The sequence below is a fragment of the Perna viridis genome, chromosome 14, assembly GCF_037379345.1.
Source record: "Perna viridis isolate PV_CMFRI_1.1 ecotype Kerala chromosome 14, ASM3737934v1, whole genome shotgun sequence".
In the NCBI taxonomy this organism is placed as follows: domain Eukaryota; kingdom Metazoa; phylum Mollusca; class Bivalvia; order Mytilida; family Mytilidae; genus Perna; species Perna viridis.
The window spans coordinates 31097685-31118194 of NC_142458.1; the positions used below are offsets into that span (position 1 = coordinate 31097685).

General features: G+C 33.6%; 1 long non-coding RNA gene across 1 annotated transcript; it reads right to left on the reverse strand.

Annotated features, from left to right (window-relative positions):
• Nucleotides 1-271: 271 nt before the first annotated feature.
• LOC148598977 (uncharacterized) lies at nucleotides 272-10029 on the reverse strand. Its single transcript, XR_015918728.1, has 3 exons — nucleotides 9980-10029; nucleotides 3918-4034; nucleotides 272-2550 (listed from the first exon to the last, which is right to left on the reverse strand). It is a non-coding gene; the product is annotated as an uncharacterized LOC148598977 (long non-coding RNA).
• Nucleotides 10030-20510: the final 10481 nt, after the last annotated feature.

The following is a 20510-nucleotide window of genomic DNA, read 5'->3' on the forward strand; positions in this document are numbered from 1 at the left end:
CTGGTTTTCTTCTTCTTCAGGAAATAGTCATACACCAGTGCCAAATGCTGTGTAATCTATGAAAACAAAACAAAAGCACATCCAGAAATCACAGATGTCGGAAAAATGATTGTATTTGAGTAACACTGAACCCCACTTAAACCCTCTTGTGATCTCAGGTTTCTCCAAAAGAGTGTGCCAATACAAGAATTATTTAACCAATAAAAATTATACATACATGTATGTTAACTGATGTAGCACAACCTGCAACAAATAATTGTGCTCCCATGGATTTTTTTTTTTTTTTTTTTTTTTTTTTTTTTTAATTTTTTGTTATCATACCATGGAAGTAAAATCATTTGGCATCAATTGGCTATTTATTCTCGATTTCTTTAAAATCACAACTTTAAAATAAAATACTCTCCATTTTGTCTATTTAATGTCATTTCACAATGTGTTTTCTGTCCTCAGATTACCCTTTATTTGACATTTGGTATAGTCATCCATTTTCTTACATTTACATTTGACTTTGAGAAAAAAAGGGTGCCCCTCTTCATGCCCACGTGTACAAATCAGTACATCTTAAGTGTCTGGCATCCACTGGAATCTGCATTTGGCATATTTCATGTGCACACACATGGTATTTTATGCACACAGATCCTCATTTTGTCTTGTTCATAAGACACTCCTGTAAGATAAAGGTTGTACCACACAGTCAGAGATACTGGGTCCTATTTATATACCCCGGGGGTCCCACGAGGGGTGGGGAGGGCCTAACAGATGAAGTAAGGTGTTGTCCATGTACTGTCAAGAGATAATTTCTCTACAAAATTCTGCCTAAACAAACGGATGCCACCAATTAATAAGTGCATCTATACTGCAACACACAAACATTTAGTCATATGAAAAAGAAAAACATAGAAATTATTTCTTAAAATGTTTTTTGCACATATTCTTCTTGAACTAAATAAATGTGTCAAGTTTCATTAAACTTTCACTATAAATGTAGGAGATCACGCAACCACAAAATAATGTTGCTTCAAATTAAACAACATTCCATAGAAGTAATTTTGAACTTACTTCATGGTAAGGGTGTCATCCCAATTAGAAAAAGAACATCAGAACTAAATAAAAGAATACACAGAATCAAAATATTTCAACAATTGTTTTTTATTTGTGGTGCAAAGGTTCAAAATCAGGAGTTATCAGGAGATTCTTCGGAAGATTCAGGAAAAACGAAAATTCAGGAGTCACTTGAGAGACTGCGTTCAGAAGACACTCCTTTGAGCAAAGGTTGTACCACAGTTGGAGATACTTGTGACCAGTTTAGTGCCAATTAACTCAAACAATTTGGCCAGCATCTACATATAGTCTTGCTTTATGCATATATACACACAAAGGAAAGCAACTAAATCTCACTCAATGAATTTTAACCAGTTTTTAATTTAAAACAATTGATGCCCAAGTGGTATTTTTAATAGGGAACATGGCAGCTGATGGCTACTACAGTCAACAGAAAAACACTGGCTGACTTCACTTCATCTGACCCTTTTGGTACATAAAAAGATTTTGTTTCATCTGACACTGGAGTGTGATGCCTGGCTCTGATCTCTCATAAGTTCAGCTTGAAATTAACTTGACTCCTCCTCTTATCTGTGTTTTCACTCAGGTTTTGAATAGCCGGAAATTAAAAATGAATAGGAAGAAACCTAAGGGGTCTGGACTGCTCAAGGCCCCCAGTGGGTCCAAGGCAGCGCCCTGGTAGAGGACCCAGGGGGGGGGGCCAAGCCCCTTGGCTGAATAAGAAATGTACTTTGTTATCTAATGCGTTACTTGAAAAAATTAAAATTGAATTTTTATTAATTTCTAAGGAGAATAAGCATTTTCAGTGCTTACAGGAACATATTCTTTGTGTCTAAGCTACACAGTCACAAAATCTAATCTTGCATGTTTGTTGCATAGAGCCATTGCAAAATTCTAAAGTGATCTTAATGCCAAATCATTTGAAACACATGCTTTCAATCACACAAACAACACAACAATTGACATTCAAACTCTTTGGTTATTACCCTCAATGACGGACAAAATGGCTGAGACACATGACTGATTAAACACAGATTTGTATCTGGAATCAAATTCTGTTTTTACTAACATCGACCGAAACATTTTGTTTTGATCAGAAATTTCACAGCCAGAAAAAACTCAGCGATAGGCGGCTTATTTTACCGATTTCCGGCTACTATTGAAAACACTGCATATACATTTTTGTATTATAATTTACCGTTAGTTATCTTTTCCTTTGTATTAGTATTATACAGCGTAAACAAAATTTTACTGTCATTTGTACTCATGTCTTACAGTTTCATGAACTTGCAAGGCATTCATAATTTTAAAATATCAGCACATTTCTTGAAATGTTTTAAATGCACATATACACATACTAATAGTTATGAAATACTGTAAGAAATCTCACAAAATGATATCAACCTCAGTGCCAATTGAACTCAAGCATTTTGAACTGTGTAAATTGGATGATCTTCCTTTGCCAGCAACGTCAGGAGGATTTCAAGGCTAAAGGATAGTAAACATGAAATTGGATTATACCCCTTTGTAAGCAATATTACTTCTGTACACAGCACACATTTCATATGATCTCTGTGATGAGGAAAAATGATATTTCACCAAACAAAAAAATTCAAAAAAATTTAACACAAGACATCTTCATATTGCCTTAAAATATATGAAATTGAAATTTTAAAATTCATTTAAATATTGACATAAATATCAATTTCATAATCTTCCATACAACCCCATCACTAAACTACCATCTTTCTTTACTTGGAAATGTAATTGATAATGCACATCCACATCCAAAACAGTGAGAAAACTCATAAAATGATACAAGCTGCTCCAAGTGAACTATATTCCTTTGGACTTGGGCTGTAGACAGTGTTCTAGAATTTTTTGGTCAACTTGACTTACCACGGGTAAGTGGCCTCCAAAAAATGACTTACCAAGATTTTAATGAACTTACCCACATTGAAAGTAACATTTCAAAGACAAATGAATGATTTCTCTTTTCTTCAACATAAATTATTTTATTCCTTTCTTTTTCATCAAGTTTTGTTTTCTTAGAGGGGGTGGGGCTCTACCTCTTTCAAGGATGTGAACCCACAACTATGGAGATCCATATTTATTTTGAATTTCCCACCACTCAAACATTTAGTATTGTATTTATAGAAACATTACTGGGCATAACTATGATAAAAACTTTTATTGGAACTTTTACATTTTTATGGCTTTTTACCCTTTAGTCACCTTTCTCAGACTCAGGTACCCCTCTCCCCTCAATACATTTGATATTTATTTGCAAACAAATATATAATGATGAAAGAACCTATCCATCTGTTCAAAATTGTGAACTTTGAAATCTGGATTTCCTTATTTTACCGTTTTCGGATCGAAAAATAATGTTTTCCCATCTTGATCGTGCTTAACTTCAATGGAAATAAATAGATCTAATTACAAGTGCCAATAGGATCATGATGAATAAAAAAGCAAAACAAAACAATCACGTTTGCTAAAGAATAAAACTTAAATTCTGCTGAAATAAATTCAGAAATAATTGAAATAGGCCGGGAAAGTAAGGACTTGTTTTCAACATACCCAAACTTGAAAACCGACTTCCCCACAGGTAACCAAAGGCTCCCAAAGGACTTTCCCAACCTGAAAACTCACTTACCACAGGCAACGGGTAATGGGAATCCTAGAACACTGTGTTGATAGAAAAATTTGGTTTATCTTCCTAAATTTATCATTCAACAGTGTAGTTTACTTGCTGTATACACACCTAACACCTATAATTCAATCAAAATCCTCCAAGCCCCACTATCTAGCTCTTTTTTCATATGCAGAAGTTATATGTACTTTGAACTTACTTCATGGTACACGGTCATTTAAAGTTGTAAAAGAACATCATCAGAACTGCATGTGGATGCTTAAAAGTACATCAGTTTATTCATGCTTCATTTATCTTTCTTGCACCTTTACTATTCCTGTAATTAAAAATAACAATTAATACTAGTATATGTATTTTTTACCAATCAACTCCAACAGCATGTTCTCCACTGCTGAGACAGAATAGTGACCTGAACAAACTACTTTGCAAATATTTGGCCTTTTTGTACATAGTTTCTGTTTGGCTTTCTACATTTTACTTCACAATTACAAAATGGTGCAAGCCATGTCAACAAATCTAGAAAGAAGATGCACAGTACAAGTTATCAAGAAAAAGCAACAAACCAAATATTGAAGCATTCCCTCTTGTAGAAGATAAGAAATCTGTTACAAATAATTCCATTACACATCACCTTCACAATTACAAATCACATGGTATATAGGATGTAGATACATGTAAGCAACAAACCTGAAAAGGGGTGGCAGGGTACATGTCATCATGCTTAAGTAACATCCATGTACCAAGTATCTACTAGACTAAGCATTCCCTCGAACAGAAGCTGAGAAATCTGTTATAAAAATTTCTATTACAGACAAGGTGACTGCAATATATGGTATAAATCCAAATCATAAAAAAAAAGAATCTGGATTATACCTTCCACGCTGTTTTTCATCTGGATCTTTTTAATAAACAATGAAGATCAAATGTACCCATCATATACCTTGAACACAGATCACATTAAAATTTCACCTTTGCAAGGTAAGTCAGAAAAAACTGTTCAATCTTTGCTAAATGAAATGGTACAATGTATGTTCATTATCAAACAAAAGAAGCAAATATCACAAGCTTTAAGTCAGTAATAAATGTAGCCTTCAGCAAGTAATGATCTAGATACATTGTATTATGCCTTCAGCAAAATAAAGAAAAAAATTATCTAGAACCAATAGAAACATTAATTCTAATTAAATTGATCAGTGACATAAATAAAACTAAGAAAGTAAACAAACTAATAAATAAGGCAACAGAAGGACTCTGTACAGAAAATGAACAATTGGGAGATATCCACATAAACCTGTTGCTGCCAAACAGTGCTTTATCACTAATACCTTTAGTAACAAAACAGATGTACCCTATCATGAAATAAACTTATCCCAGAGACATGCCTCATCTGTTGCACATAGACCTCTCTTGTTCATAACTTGATATTCCTAATTTCAGAGTCAATAAACAATAATAGATGTATGAAGTGGATACAGTGATGCTAGTTCAACTGCATACCAAATATGACCTAATTAGGAAACTTTATATCAAACTGACCTAATTAGGAAACTTTATAACAAACTGACCTAATTAGGAAACTTTATATAAAAATCTTAACATGAAAGCCAATGTAAGTAATATTAAAATCTTACATGACATTAATCACAGGCGAGATAAAACTGTTACTTCTTTTCATATAAGCATCACCTCATTAAAAGACATTCTAATTAGCAAATGAATCATTACTTGTAATAAATCCTAAAGATTAAGAGAATTTCCCTAAAAGAAATAATTTCACTTTTTTCCTACTGAATTTTGTACAAATGTTGCTGCTTTTTGTAATTCAAACAAAAGTGACTTTTATTTGTATCTTCCTTTTTAAAAACAATCCATAGTAGAATTATCATACTTTGGAATCGCTTATAAATAAAAAAAATTACCAGAGATATGTCTTATCTGTTGCACATGGTTTAAGTTGTTCACATTTGAAAGTGTATGTGGGGGCATATGCATGAAACAGACAAAGTGTTTTGTAGTAATGCTAATGAAAATATACACAATATACCATTGATTAAAGCATCATGCCAAGTATCCTACAAAATGAACCGAAGTGACAAAATGAAAGCCGAGCTGTTTGGGAAGACCGTCTCAGTCAATAGACTATAACTGTGGGGATATCATAACACTTGAAACAGATATGTTTGTCTGGTGTGTTTGAAAATAATTTTTTTAACATAAAATTATGAAAATAAATATCATGTCCCTATAGACACACAGACCTACTAAGAGTCAAGTGGTAGTTCCCTTATACATGTACATGTATACACTAGACATTTTATGAAAAATAAAAAAATCTTAGGCTCTCCTTGCACATCTCAATTATGATACATGTGTAATCCTGCAAAATTTAAAAGCTACATGTACATGTATAGTTCAAAAACTGATAGTAGATACATTGTAGCCAGAAAAACTTTTGCCTCTATGGAATACTGAAATTTCTTGGTTTAGGTACATGTATCTCTACATCTGCAATACATGTATTTTACGATAACAAAGCTTAGCCAGTTTGGTGTGATACAGCCACAGCCAATTGCAGTGTTTGTCATTAGCCACTAGTTTGAAGCCCAGGGCTAGTAAAAATCAAACTGACTTGGGTTAATAAAATGATGTGTACTTTTCTTGTTTCGGGCTAGTTGAATCCTCAATTACCAGGGCTAGTCATTGAGATTTTGAAGGAAAGGTCTGTAGTTGAACTCTACTGGGGGCATGTATGGATACAATATTAGTTTTTGACACACTTAAACATACATGTAGGGACTAACAGTTCAATTGGTTAGAACACAATATACATGTCGCACAAAATTTGAAATTCAACTGAAGGTGAAAAAGTTCTGCTTTACAGACGCTTACCATATAAAATTTTATCTTTAATCCCTAAAAGTAAACAAGAGATAACCAAAATCTGATTGAAAAATTCTGACTGGGACTTTCATAAGGAAAACAAATTTTAAATTAAAAAACTTTGCAGAGCACATTATGATAAGACAACAGTGACCAAAGCCTGAACAGTTGAAGCAATTGTGGACACTGTTAATTTTTTTCACACTCAGGCAAAAAGTCTTTCAATTCATTATCCAGGACACAACAACTGATTTGGACACTTCATTGCACAAAATTTGAAATTTAATTATCTTTTTTTCTTAATTCGACCAAAATTTTTTTTAAAGTATAGCCCCTCTCATCCCTTATAACTTGAAAGCTGTAATTATATCTGAAATCTGATTGAAAATACAGGCAGGGATATTCATAAGGAATCCAATAACAAATTTTTAAATCAGACCAAAAATTAAAAAAGTCAATTTTTAAGGGGTATCCCCTTTAACTCCTTATAACTCGAAAACAGTCCATACAAATTCTAAGTGGGTTTTAATTAAACTTCTTTTTTTACCCTTTATTGTCCCTTTTTCTAAAACGGTAGGGGCAAAAAACTTTAAATTGAATAGGAACTTTCCTCTAATAGTTGTAAAACCATATCAAAACTTCATAACAATTCGTCAATCACAACTAAAGTTACCCCAAGGAAAGGAAGTGTCTACACACAACAAAGATGAAGACTATGACTGTGCCACTACTTTAAAATTTCAAAATCAGACCAAACACAAAAAAATTGACTTTTCGGGGGTGTGGCACCTTTGGCCTTTCTACATGTAGCTTGATATCTGTAAGAGATACATGTGTATATGAAATCTGATAGAAATATACAGACAGCCTGGGATTTTCATTAGGAATATACATGTACAGTACATGCATAAAAAAATTCTAAATCTGACCAAAAATAAAGAAGTGGATTTTTTTTTGGCATTGCCCCTTCAGGAGTCCCTTTTAACTCAAATACCATGAGAAATACAAAATATATATCCGAAATCTGACATGAAATGATCATGAAAAATGCAAAATGACAACCCTAATAAACATATCACAATGAAAAAAAGAGCGGCTGAATGACTATTTTTAATATCAGTCCAGTGATAGGGATTACTGTGTGCCATACACCATAGTCTCATCCTCTCAAAATGGCCCATTGAGTGGCTAATGTGCCGCATCATGTGCATACGTTAAGTTTTCATTGATGGTGGAGTATTGTCTGCTACTTGTGGCAGTTAAAAAGGCATGAACATGTCTTTTAACAATGTTTTTATCAGCTACATGTGGGTGTTTTGGTCTCACTATCATACTAATTTTTCCATAGACTTCTATAGTGAAGTGCATATTTTTTAGGATTTTTAAAAAAATATGTAAATTGATTCAATAAAACTTTCAGTTATGTAGCATTTCTACGGACACGTGAAAAAATAAATTCCACACGGAGAAAATAGGGTGAGTGATTGAGTCCACAAAGATCGGACAGAAAAGCAGTCTTGAGCTATAAATAGCCATTTTCTATACTTTCACTTTCGTTTTGCACTCATCAAATGAACATTTTCATTGGAACATTTTTATGTTATCATGTTAGATTTTCTTTTAAAAAAGTTTGTCATCTTACAGTGTGATGTTTACTCTATTTTATAAGTCATTGTTCATATCTTTCGTCACATCAGTTTGTAGAGAGGCAAAAAGAAAATGCACTATACTGTAATAGCATTCATGTTTAGACGTACACCCGCTCAAGAATATGCAATGTGATACTGGTACCTTTTAATCGCCACATTTTCTAGTGGATTTGAGGACCGGGGAATGAAATGGCACTTTGTTGTGATTTGTAGAGATTGCATATTCTTCATCATTTACGCATTTGAAAGAAAGAACAATGAATATTGTATTTTTAAAGAACTTAAATAAAATAAAACGTTAATATCAGAAACGTTATGTTCTGGCTATCCCGTTTAAAATTGAAAATGCCACCATAGACATTTTTTTAAGCTTCACCCAAAACAAAACAAGTCATCTGTTTGCAATTGTTGTAGAAACTGACTTGGAAGCTTAACATGAATCTGAACTCCCTATTGAAAATACTGATGATGGTGGAGTCATGTCATTTGGTCCTCAAGTCCCAACAAAACATTTCTAAGATAAATGGGCAAAATCTATTTGTACCAAAACAAAGAAATAGGTTCTCACCTGAACAACTTAGGGATGTGTGGATTATTTGCAGTGAAAATTAAAGTTTGTTTTTGCTACATTTACACAAAGCTGGCCATAGTTGCTATTTCAAATTTAGTCCCATGGTCTTTTTAGGATGGCCCATTGAAATTGAAAATGTCCCATTGTAATGAAGGGTAAGAGGGCCAGTCCCATTGGCAAAATTTTAATCCCAATCACTGACAGTCTTTCCAAAGGTTCAGCTTTATTTTTCAGGACCTGTGATGACATACTAATTTCAGGACCGGACCAAGTTTACCGTCCATTTTGACCTGACTCAAGAATTCCTGACTTCCAGTCTGGTGTTCCGAAAATCTGTACTGTGGACAGTTAACTGATAATCAATGAAAATATGTTACATTGGATGAGAAAATAGGGTAGGAATGCAGGTAGGAAAAATCAGTTATTTTACACAGACACTTATGACTTATGTGGTGCTCAACTAAAAAATGATAGTTTAGCAGCACCTCATGAAAAATACAAAGAAAAGGCCAAAAAAATTGGGGAGGTAAGGTAACCTTAGTGTTAAACAGACATTTTTTTCTTGGTCTTATTAATTTGTTAATTTAAGAACTTAAATATATACATTCCTGAATATTTTCTCTTCCAAATGGTATGTAACAATCAAATGTTGAGTAAGCTAACAAATGACTAGAGAAGCTCTGTTTACTTTTATACTACAAACTTTGTTAAGAGTGACCAGTTCCTTAAATATAAACTTCATAACAAAAAGATATGACCAACATTACTGTACACCCCTTAAAATTGTGAAAAAAATAATTATTTTTACATTAAATTTGGACTTTTCACAAATTCTACTGCTAACATTTTCTTGCCTTGTCTTGCTGTGCTTTTTTTTTGTTTAGCCCCCCCCCCCCAGCCCTTTCCAACATGAAAACCTGGATCTGCTCCTGCTGAAAAACTAGATTACCTCTGTCCAACTACATGTATTTCATTTCAATTAAAGGAAAGAAATCATGCAAGCAAAAATATATATAAAAGTTGCCTTCCAATTTCATAATTTGAAACACACATCATTGACTTAAAAATTTCCACTTTCCTGGGGGAAAAAAGCTAAAAGGCTAAAAATGTATTGCATTCGCGCGCGTAAATTAGTGCACCCTTAGCAGTTACACATCATACCTTATCGAAGACATTAGCTGTTACTTTGAGCTCTCACTGGGTCAACCTCGAGCGGCGCGAAAAACTGGTTCTGGAGTCGGACGTTTCCGTTACCCCGAATCGAGGTTCAACAGAGAGAACCAGTACAGGAATCACCTGTTTGTCCGAGGCATTGAAAATTGTCCTATGATTCTACTAAAACATATATACATGACGTGCTTCAAAGCTCATTGAGCTATTGACCGACATAATTTTAGTTACCCCCTTCTATTCGAAAATATAAGAAGCTAGTCACATTATAATCGAAATAAATTAAGGAAACTCCATTGTTTTACAACAGGTTGGCTATTAACAACCTTGCTACCATTCAGGTTAAAACAATGGTAAAACAGTGATAAAATGGAGTTTCCGTAATTTATTTCTGAAATAAAAGATATTGAAATTTAGTTTTTTTTAGATTGAGTACCGTAATCAGTGTTAGAGAATAGAAACCGGCCCACTTTGAAAAGGGGGATGCCAGCCGATGTTCCCTAGAAAAAGGAGAGTGCTAGGACTACTTGTTATCTCTGTCAATTTAACACATTAAAATATTTCGATAAAAAGAGGGGTGCCAACCCCCCTTTTGGATCCGCCTCGGTAGAAGTCAGTATTTTTAGGTGCAAGAGTCTCTCCGGGTCACTACAACAATATCTAAATTTACTTTCATCTGTGGCAACATCCCTTCGGCACCTGTGTATGGAGTGTTCATATCACAAATCATACGTTATGCCAGAGCTTGTCGAAACTACGCAGACTTTTTGTATCGTACTAGAACTCTAACAAATAGACTTCTGGATCAGGGTTATGTTGCTACAAGATTGAAGTCATCACTACAGAAGTTTTATAGTCGTCATCATGAACTCGTGGATCGTTATGGTGTATCCATCTGCACCATGAAAACTGATTTATACAACGGGTTATAGTTTTCCTTTTCTCGTTTGTCTATCCCGGACTTGACTTTTTATGAGCAACTCGGCGGGTGTTTCTAGAAAAGCAGAGGACGCTTACCCTACCGGTGCACCTGGTCCATGCTCCCAGTTTTTAGTGGAGTCCGATTTGCTCATTTGCTTTTGTTACTTTGTATGTATGATTTTAGTTACTTTATGTTCTTTGTTGTGTATGTCTGTTTTCCATATCTGGTCTTTGTCCCTGGATTACATTTTTTTTATTACCGCTATAACCTTGGTTCCCTTGATTACTCTTTTACTCTTATAATTAATGAAGTTGTGAAAACAGTACAGGAGATATGAAATAATAGACGAAGAGGGTAAAACAATTTAATTTTGAGAAACGGTCAGACAATTCTGATAAATAAATGCATATACGGAACACTTGTGAGGAAGGATACATGTACAGATTAACCTACACACGCATACGTACAATTGTATCTATCATAACTTTCAAATTACCGGTCAAATATATTGATTTAAACACATATATCCTTTGAATATACTCCAGTTTTATATTTTATGTTAATTTTGTCAGAATACTCAAGGATTTTTATAACTGTCATGATAACGTTGAAACTGATTCGTGAACATTTCCATCGGACACTATAAAGGATGTGGTCTGACCAAGCAGACAGGACAAACGGATATACCGTGATGCTAGCGGCAATAGTTGTTCAGGACACATTGAAAAAATGACTAATAGTATTCTCAAGTCATGTACAAGTAGTTCTAAGTAGATTTAAAAAAAAAAAACTTAGAAAGGTGGAATCAAGGAAATAATTGTGAATCTCCCTAAGTAAAACTTTTGTGTTCATCTCCATCATATGAGAAAAAAAGAAAAGATAAATTTCCACATCATGGTATTTCAGATCTCTCTATCGTTATCGACCTTTGTTTTATTCCCTTCATGCAAATTCGTAATTTCAAAAGTAATTATATAACGCATATGATATATATTTAATATTTTGCATTGCATTGTAGTACTTAGCATAACTGGCACATACTTCTTCTTATATTAATCAAAGTACTGAAATACTGAGTCAATGAATACCTTCATTTGCTCTGTTCACATTCACAAAATGGATTGTATAATATTAAATAGGGAAAGTATTTTTAAACCCCCATTTCGAAGGATTGGGGGTATACATTGTACATATGTCCATGTTTCCCTGTTTCCGTACCACTTTTTTTCCGTCAGAGATTTCGTAGCAACTACTCATTTTAGCGACTTGAAATCTTAACATCAATTCTCTGTAAGGATCAAAATTACTTGGCCACATGGGAAAAAAATATTTGTTACTTAGTTCTTTTTCCTTGCTCAATATACTGAATGTCAAAAATTGGGGGGAACAAAAATTTGAACAACGTACTTATGTTGCTATAGGAACTGCTTTAAAAGAGTAATCAAGGGAACCAAGGTTATAGCGGTAATAAAAAAAATGTAATCCAGACAAGGACAAGGAAAACATACACAACAAAGAACATAAAGTAACTAAAATCATACATGCAAAGTAACAACAAGCGGACTCCACTAAAAACTGGGAGCATGGACCAGGTGCACCAGTAGGGTAAGCGATCTCTGCTTTTCTAGAAACACCCGCCGAGTTGCTCATAAAAAGTGGTAGACAAACGAGGAAAGGAAAACTATGACCCGTTGAATAAATCAGTTTTCATTGTGCTGATGGATACACCATAACGATCCACGAGTTCATGATGACGACCATAAAACTTCTGTAGTGATGACTTCAATCTTGTAGCAACATAACCCTGTTCCAGAAGTCTATTTGTTAGAGTTCTAGCGCGATACAAAAAGTGGAATTTTGAGCAAAAGTCATTGTCAGCAATTTATGGGACTTAACGCGCGCTGTTCGTACTTGTTTCAAAACAGCGGCGTAATCGACCATTAAAATGCAATAAAACTAATTAACCTGTAGTAATCTATCGAATTATTATGAATATGGGTGTAGCAATATATTTAGCTGGATAAATGTCAAAATAAAGCGCCGTAGTCATATATATACATACTAAAAATGTTGAAATCTGTAATTGTTCAGCTGTCCCAGGGAACATTTTTAGTCGCATGAATAATTTCAAAATGACATAGAAAATTTGTTTTTTTTTTTTTATAATAAAACGATTTTTTTTTTAAATGGCAAATATCCATGTTTTTTCAATGTTGTTTTATTTTGACGTCATGGTGACCTCATTCCCCAGCAATTGTCCAGAAATACCAATGACAAAACTGTCCCACAGAACACAACAGAACTAGTACACCAATTCAAACAAAGAAAATACATGTATGTTGCTGAAAGTTTTTGATTATAAAAATATTCCCAACTAGGCCTATAAAAACTTTTTTTTATTTTTACCATCACAGTTTTCCTAGTGATAACGTTAATACACTAGTTCGGTGAAAAAAAAACTATCATGAGAAAAAAAGGATATGGGGAAATGTTATATTAAATACACAGCACATCAACCATGACAGGAACATTTTTTTTTTGTGTGTTTCCTCCCCATGAAAACTTTCAACAGGAGAGAATCAAACAAAAATATTACTGAATGAGGCACCGGCACAAATATTTTAAATATGTCTTTAGAAAAAGAAAGGACATGGGAATATGACACAAATACAAAAGTCACTTACAATAAAATAACGATTAATGTTAATTTATTTCAAGAGGATTACTAATAATAGTATTGCTCTCTCGTTTATTTCTTTATAAAAGTAATTTTATAATTTATAATACATTGTAAATATCAGACTGAGTTCTTCAAAGCTATTCTAGATTGCATGGTGCGGTTGATCATCAGTCACAGAAAGTTGTGATTTTTTCCTTTCGTGGTTATTTATCAGACAGCTTTTTATCAAAGAACAATAGCGTCCAGATTTCCTCTGATTTTCCCCAAAAACGTCGTAATGTTGCGTTACCACTGTAGGTACGAACAGCGCGCGTAACGTCTTAGAATAATTCTATAACTAGAACATTTATATTATAGTGATGTATACATCTTAAATAAAAATATTATTAGGAATTGAAAAATATTAAAATTTGAATTATTCTTTACTTACATTTGAAAATGAAATAGATTTACAGCATTTTATTTGGAAAATGGGTAATAAATTAAACTGAATATTAAATGAAAGCCCACTTCCAGCTTCGGAGTATTTGATTTATTTCCAATATATATTGTATTACATATTGGTTTCTGAAATAAAAAGTGTGGGGTATACATTCTTCCTGTAAGTATGCCATTCGATGGGGGTATACATTCTTCCTGTAAGTATGCCATTCGATGGTATTTATTTTCGAAAAAATCGACAACTGTTACAACTCCCTATTTCCCGAGGACTTGAAATTTTCGTCGAACTTTTATCGGCAACTACTCATCATAGCGGCTTGAAATTTTAGCACATTATTCGTTTAGGCATGTCATGTTGTAGTATATATGTTCGAAAAAAATCGGACAACTTTCTGGTTATTGAAGCGCAATTTTGCCTAAAAATGTCCAAAAATCAACACATGAATTGATATTAATAAAAAAATCTCCAAATTTGTTCTTACACTACAGAAACAGAATTGAAACATTTTGAAGAGACAAAAATAGGGGTCACCGGGATATTAAGAGAGATATACGCAAAATTGTCTCAGTCAGTGAGTATACAAATAGTATATATTTTAACTTGATGTGGATTGTATTTTTATATCATTCTTAATCACGGTGGTTATCCGTTGCGGATACTTTTCGGTCAATTTACGTTCCGTCATTTCTTTTTGCACCAGGAACGGACTTTTGATGCACAAATGGACGAGTCATCGCCGGGTAGTGATGTTAATTCGAAATGTATTTCCTCTGTACCAAACCTAATCGAACAATCATGTAAATTATGTGATCAAATATTCACCGATATGCTTGTCCATGCTACCCAAAACTGTACAAGTACTTCAGAGTTGTTTAATGTTTGAATGGACCTTATAATTGAACATTTTCCTCTAGAGCTGTACGTAGAACTAAGCGAGTATGATGATGAATCGCTTGTCCGAATTCTCCTCGGTAGAAAAACTTCCACTGAACTCCGTGATTCCGATATAGATGAATTCAGACGACTCTGCTACATCCATATTGTAAAGTCAACAGGCGAATATTTAAGATGCTTACGTTGTTGCAATACATTTTTGTAGCTAATGCAATGTAATGTCACCAGTACACGAACATATCTTGCTCACTTTACTTGTATATATATGAATTAGTAATACAATTCATTATTATTATTATTTAATATTTCCTATTTGTGTCTTAATTAATTTGTAATTATGTAATTGTAATCTCTATTTTGAGGAATTGAAGAATGAATGAATGAATGAATGACGCAATCGCAAACTTATTTCAATAAAAACACAATAATGATGCCAAAAACGAATAATTGAAATAAGAAGATATTGTGATAGTCTTCGAAAACTTGAAGACAATAAATTTGGCAGGGAACGAACTCTTTCAGATCAGATATCATGGAACAGGAATCTATTCGAGTTTTCTAGCAACGGATTTTTTAGATTAATTGCATTTTAAAAGAGCAATAACGGCCCAAATCACACTTAATTAATGAAAAAATATCACTTCTTTTGGTACAGAAATCATAGAAAGGCAATTTGGATTGTACGGCAAGCCAATCAAGACAAAAAGGATATTTCCTTAAAATAATGCATCATAAATTAAAAATATTAATATTTTGGTTTTAGAAAATCTCATTTTATATTAGAAAACCTTTTTTAATATAAGAAAATCATTTTTTAATATTAAAATTATTTTTTTAATATAAAGAATCATTTTTTGATATTAAAATTTTCATTTTTAATATTAATAAAAAAGAAGAAAATAACATTAGAAATTTATATGTTTTTGATATTACAAAATCATTTCTTAATATTAAAAATATTCTAATCATTTTTGTCTCGCCTGCGACAAAAGCGAGACAAAGGTATGCTGATTCCGTCGTCGTCGGCGGCGTTCACAATTGTTAAGTTTCTTTTTTCCAATCCGTTTAGCATCAAGTACTTGTGCTAGGTCAATGATACTTGGTAGGAAGATACTTTAGGATAATATTGTTTCAGTTTTGCACACATTTTATGTCTATACCCCTGCAGTCACGGTCTGTTGATTTTAACAGTTTGCATGACTTTTCAACATTAAGTTGTTTCTCCAATCCGTTTGCCATCAAGTACTTGTGCTAAGTCAATGATATTTGGTAGGAAGATACCTTAGGACAATACAGTTTTGTAAAAATCTAATATTAGAAATTAATTTCTATGATAGTAAATTAGCCTTTTTGTCCATTTTTGCTTGCCATAGGATCATGTTTAGTTAAAGTATATTGGCATGAACAACTTGCATTGCATAATCAGGATGGTCAAAGACCGTTAAGAATGTGGTTATGATGTTGAGAAAAAAAAGGAAGTTGCAATACATTAAACAATGTATGACTTTTTATTAGCTCACCTGGTCCAAAGGAATGGATTGAGGTGACTGAGGACCGCTTAAATTCCCCAAAGGTCCATGGCAGCGCCCTGATAAGGGGCGACAGGGGGGGGACGGAAGCTCCTGGGATTTCCGGATTTAAAGGCTGTTTTTGATAGGTTAGTCATTTTTGGTAAATAAAAAAAATCGATTTTTTAGGGGCGCACGCCTTTCACGCCCATCTAAATCCGCGCAAAGTATACATTGCACTATTCATTAAACGATCAGATTAATAACAACTCGCAGCGGCGAGATAGTAACTCACCGAGGCGAGATGATATTTTTATGCATGACCCTAATACGCCTAAGTACAGGAATGATTTTAAAATCTTCATGAAAAAATATAAATGCGGGTTGTTTTTGAAATAATTAACAAAATGTCAGCACTGTAATTTTGCTTAATTTTTGTCGCGGTCATGATACTCCATACTTACTAAAATTATGTAAAAAATATTTTATTGTCTTTTTTTTAATAATCATTGTAATCATTGTGTTTGATTTTGCTGTCCTTCGGGGCGCCTTGATTCAGAACGGCAAATAAAGTTTATTCTATTCTATTCCATTCTATATACAATTTACAAAGGAATAAGCTAGGACATATACACATACTTATATGTACTTCCCCGCTGAAATGAGGAATCATAAAGATTCCTATTCCCTAAGCATTAAAATCCGTTCCCTCTTCAAATAGACAGGATTCATCTTATTTCTCACAATAGTTGCTAATTTTTCTTGAACTTTAGTGTTGAAATGTGGAAGAGTGGTATATTTAACTATGGAGTGTGTTTTTGTTTCACAATATTTGATTAAACCAAAAAATCGAATGTAGAATATATTCAGAATGTTAGTAACTTTGAAGTAAAACTGATTTCGTCTCTGATAATAGAAAATGGTGTTCAACTTACGACGAATGCACGATTACCGGATCACTCTATACTTACCTGTTCATTTAGAATCTCAGAATATGATCATCTCAACAAGAACATATTAGATACAACCGAAAACGTCACTGATGCTACGAATATAAAATATCAATCAACACGTAAATATAATGTTTCAAACATACCGCAAGACTTATTTACCAGTGAACGATGCATGCGATGTCTCGAAAATGTTATCGACTCTTTACTCGATATCCGCAATATTGACGATAGAATTAACACTATATACGAATCATTCATTGAAGCTATTCATCATGAAATGGACAACAAGGTTGACTACAAAGACTATACACCAAGTTCGAACAAACGTAAACGACGAAATGCTAAACCATACTGGAACAATGATTTACGAGACTTATTGATAGAAACAAAGCTGAGAAAAAATACCTACAATTTAAAGGAGACAGACGGATTAAAAATGAACTGAAAAACACGTTTAAAATAAAGAGAAGACAATTTGATAAACGTCTACGACAAGGAGAACGTAAATATATGGCTCAAAGACTTGATAATATTAAAACGTTTAACCAGAAGAACCCGAAAGAATTTTGGCGGGAAGTAAACAAACTTGGACCCGGGAAAGATACAAAAACAATTGATAGCGTGATAATGGGTGACGGTAGTGTTTCTCATAACCCAAACGATATTCTGTCTAGATGGAAACAGGAATACGCGAAACTTTTTTCTGGTGATATTCAGAATGTGGACAATGATTTTATTGAACAATTAGAACAATTAAACACACAGTTAGAACAAGAATTTGAAAGTTTGAACCATACAAATGAAACGATTGATACTGAGCAACAAAGTATAAACGATCCTATATCGATTGAAGAGGTTAAACGTGCGGTACATGGTCTAAAGAATGGTAAAGCAGTCGGAGTCGACAATGTTCCAAATGAAATTTTGAAAAGTGACCAACTAACCAACATTCTTCATGAACTATATAATGTTTGTTTTTCACATGGAATAGTACCTGATATGTGGTGCCAAAGTATCATCTGTCCGATTTTAAAGAATGGGAAGGACTACCGTGATCCATTAGGATACAGAGGAATTAGTCTTATGTCAACTGTCGCTTAAGTATTTAGTCAAATAATGAATGAAAGACTTGTTAGATATCTTGAGAACAATAATCTATTGAGTGAAGAGCAAAACGGATTTAGGTGTCTCAGATCATGTCTGGATCATATTTATTCCTTATGTACAATTTTGCGTAATAGAAAACTAATGAACTGTGATACTTTCTTGTGTTTCGTAGACTTTAGCAAAGCCTTCGACTCGGTCAACCATAATATTTTATGGAATAAACTTTTAAGTTCAGGTATACATGGAAATATTTTCAATACTATTAGATGTCTTTATTCGAAACTGAAAACTGCTGTCCGCTTGTCTCCCGGGATACTCACGGATTGTTCTCAGTTGATACAGGAGTACGCCAAGGCGATAATCTTGCTCCTACGCTCTTTGCGTTATTCATTGACTGTTTAGTACCACAAATTAACAATTTATCATGCGGCGTTCAAGATGGAAAGGATATGTTAAGCTGCTTACTTTATGCGGATATTGTGTTTATCTCTGATAGTCCATACGGTCTGCAACGCCAACTTGACGTCTTACATGAGTGGACAAAATTAAACTGTTTACATGTGAATGTTGATAAAACAAAGATTATGCATGTTTGTAAAACAACAACTGACAGATGTGATTTCTCGTTTATGCTTGGTAATACAGCAATTGACTTCGTTGATAGATATCGCTATCTTGGTTTAACAGTCTCTGAAAATAAAGACTACAACATATCTGTAAAAGAACTCTCAGTTGCGGCTAGCAGGGCACTTGGATCGTTAACCTCCAAATATCTTCATATGGGTAACATGGACTATGTTACATTCGCAAAGATATACGAAAATACCGTCATCCCCGTAATGGACTATGCGTCAGGCGTTTGGGGTTTGAAACGATATGATGTATTAGAAAGACTTCAGTATCGGGCTATTCGTACTTTCTTAGGTGTTGGGAAAACCTCACCGATTCCAGCAATAACAGGTGATATTGGATGGACTCCAGTACATTAGAAGTGGAACAAGGCCGCTATCGCAATATTCCGTTAGACCGTAGATTCTGCTAAGTGTGTAACTCTAACCTCATTGTAGACGAAAACCACTTCCTACTTTTGTGCTCTGGTTACGCAATTAGGCGAAATGAACTTATACAACAACTATCTTTCATAAATTTTGACTCTCCTTTAGATGCGCTAAAAGAACTGCTGACGAATAATTCCAAAATTGTTGCAAACTATATCATAGACTGTTTAGATATACGACGTGGTGTTATATAAAAACTTGCTTATTCAAACTTATTTCACCTATAACAAATGACGTTAAATTTATAGAACCCTCATTTTCTACTTAACTTAATGTGTACATATGACAGTGCTTCGTAAGCCTATCTGGCTGGCTAAAAATATATCTGTAATCTATGTATTTGAACATGGAAAATTCAGGTTGCACTTTAATAAATTATTTATTCATTCATTATTCATTATATTCAGTGGCAGATTTTGAGATACGATATGAATGTTAAAAAGCTTGCCGTGAAAAAACCTGGAAAATACACACTTAAAATTTAAATACAATTTATGCTCAAAATATTCAAAAGTTCCGTGGAATACCTGAAAACTTGATATTTGAATAAATCTTTTAATATTTTGGGTTTTTTTTAGCAGGCTGGTGTCACTTACCTCGTGTAACGCTGAAAATACTCGTTTCCTGTGCAAAAAGAAATGACGGAACGTAAATTGACCGAAAAGTATCCGTAACGGATATCCACCGTATTAATGATGATGGGAATTGAGTTATAAATGTACATATGTAAACAGACAAATATGAAATACACCAACACACACTGTACAGAGCACCAGCACCTTATAGTTAGTAACTGCGGGTCCTTTTTGAAGAGGGTTTTGACCCATAGGCAAGGTAAGGTAAGGTTCTATTGTTGTGATGACTATGCTGCCATGTTTGGACGTTTTTGTAATTTTGCTATGCCAACTGGGATGAGGTTGCGGAAACTAAACCGTCTTCGATTATATTTATAATTTTC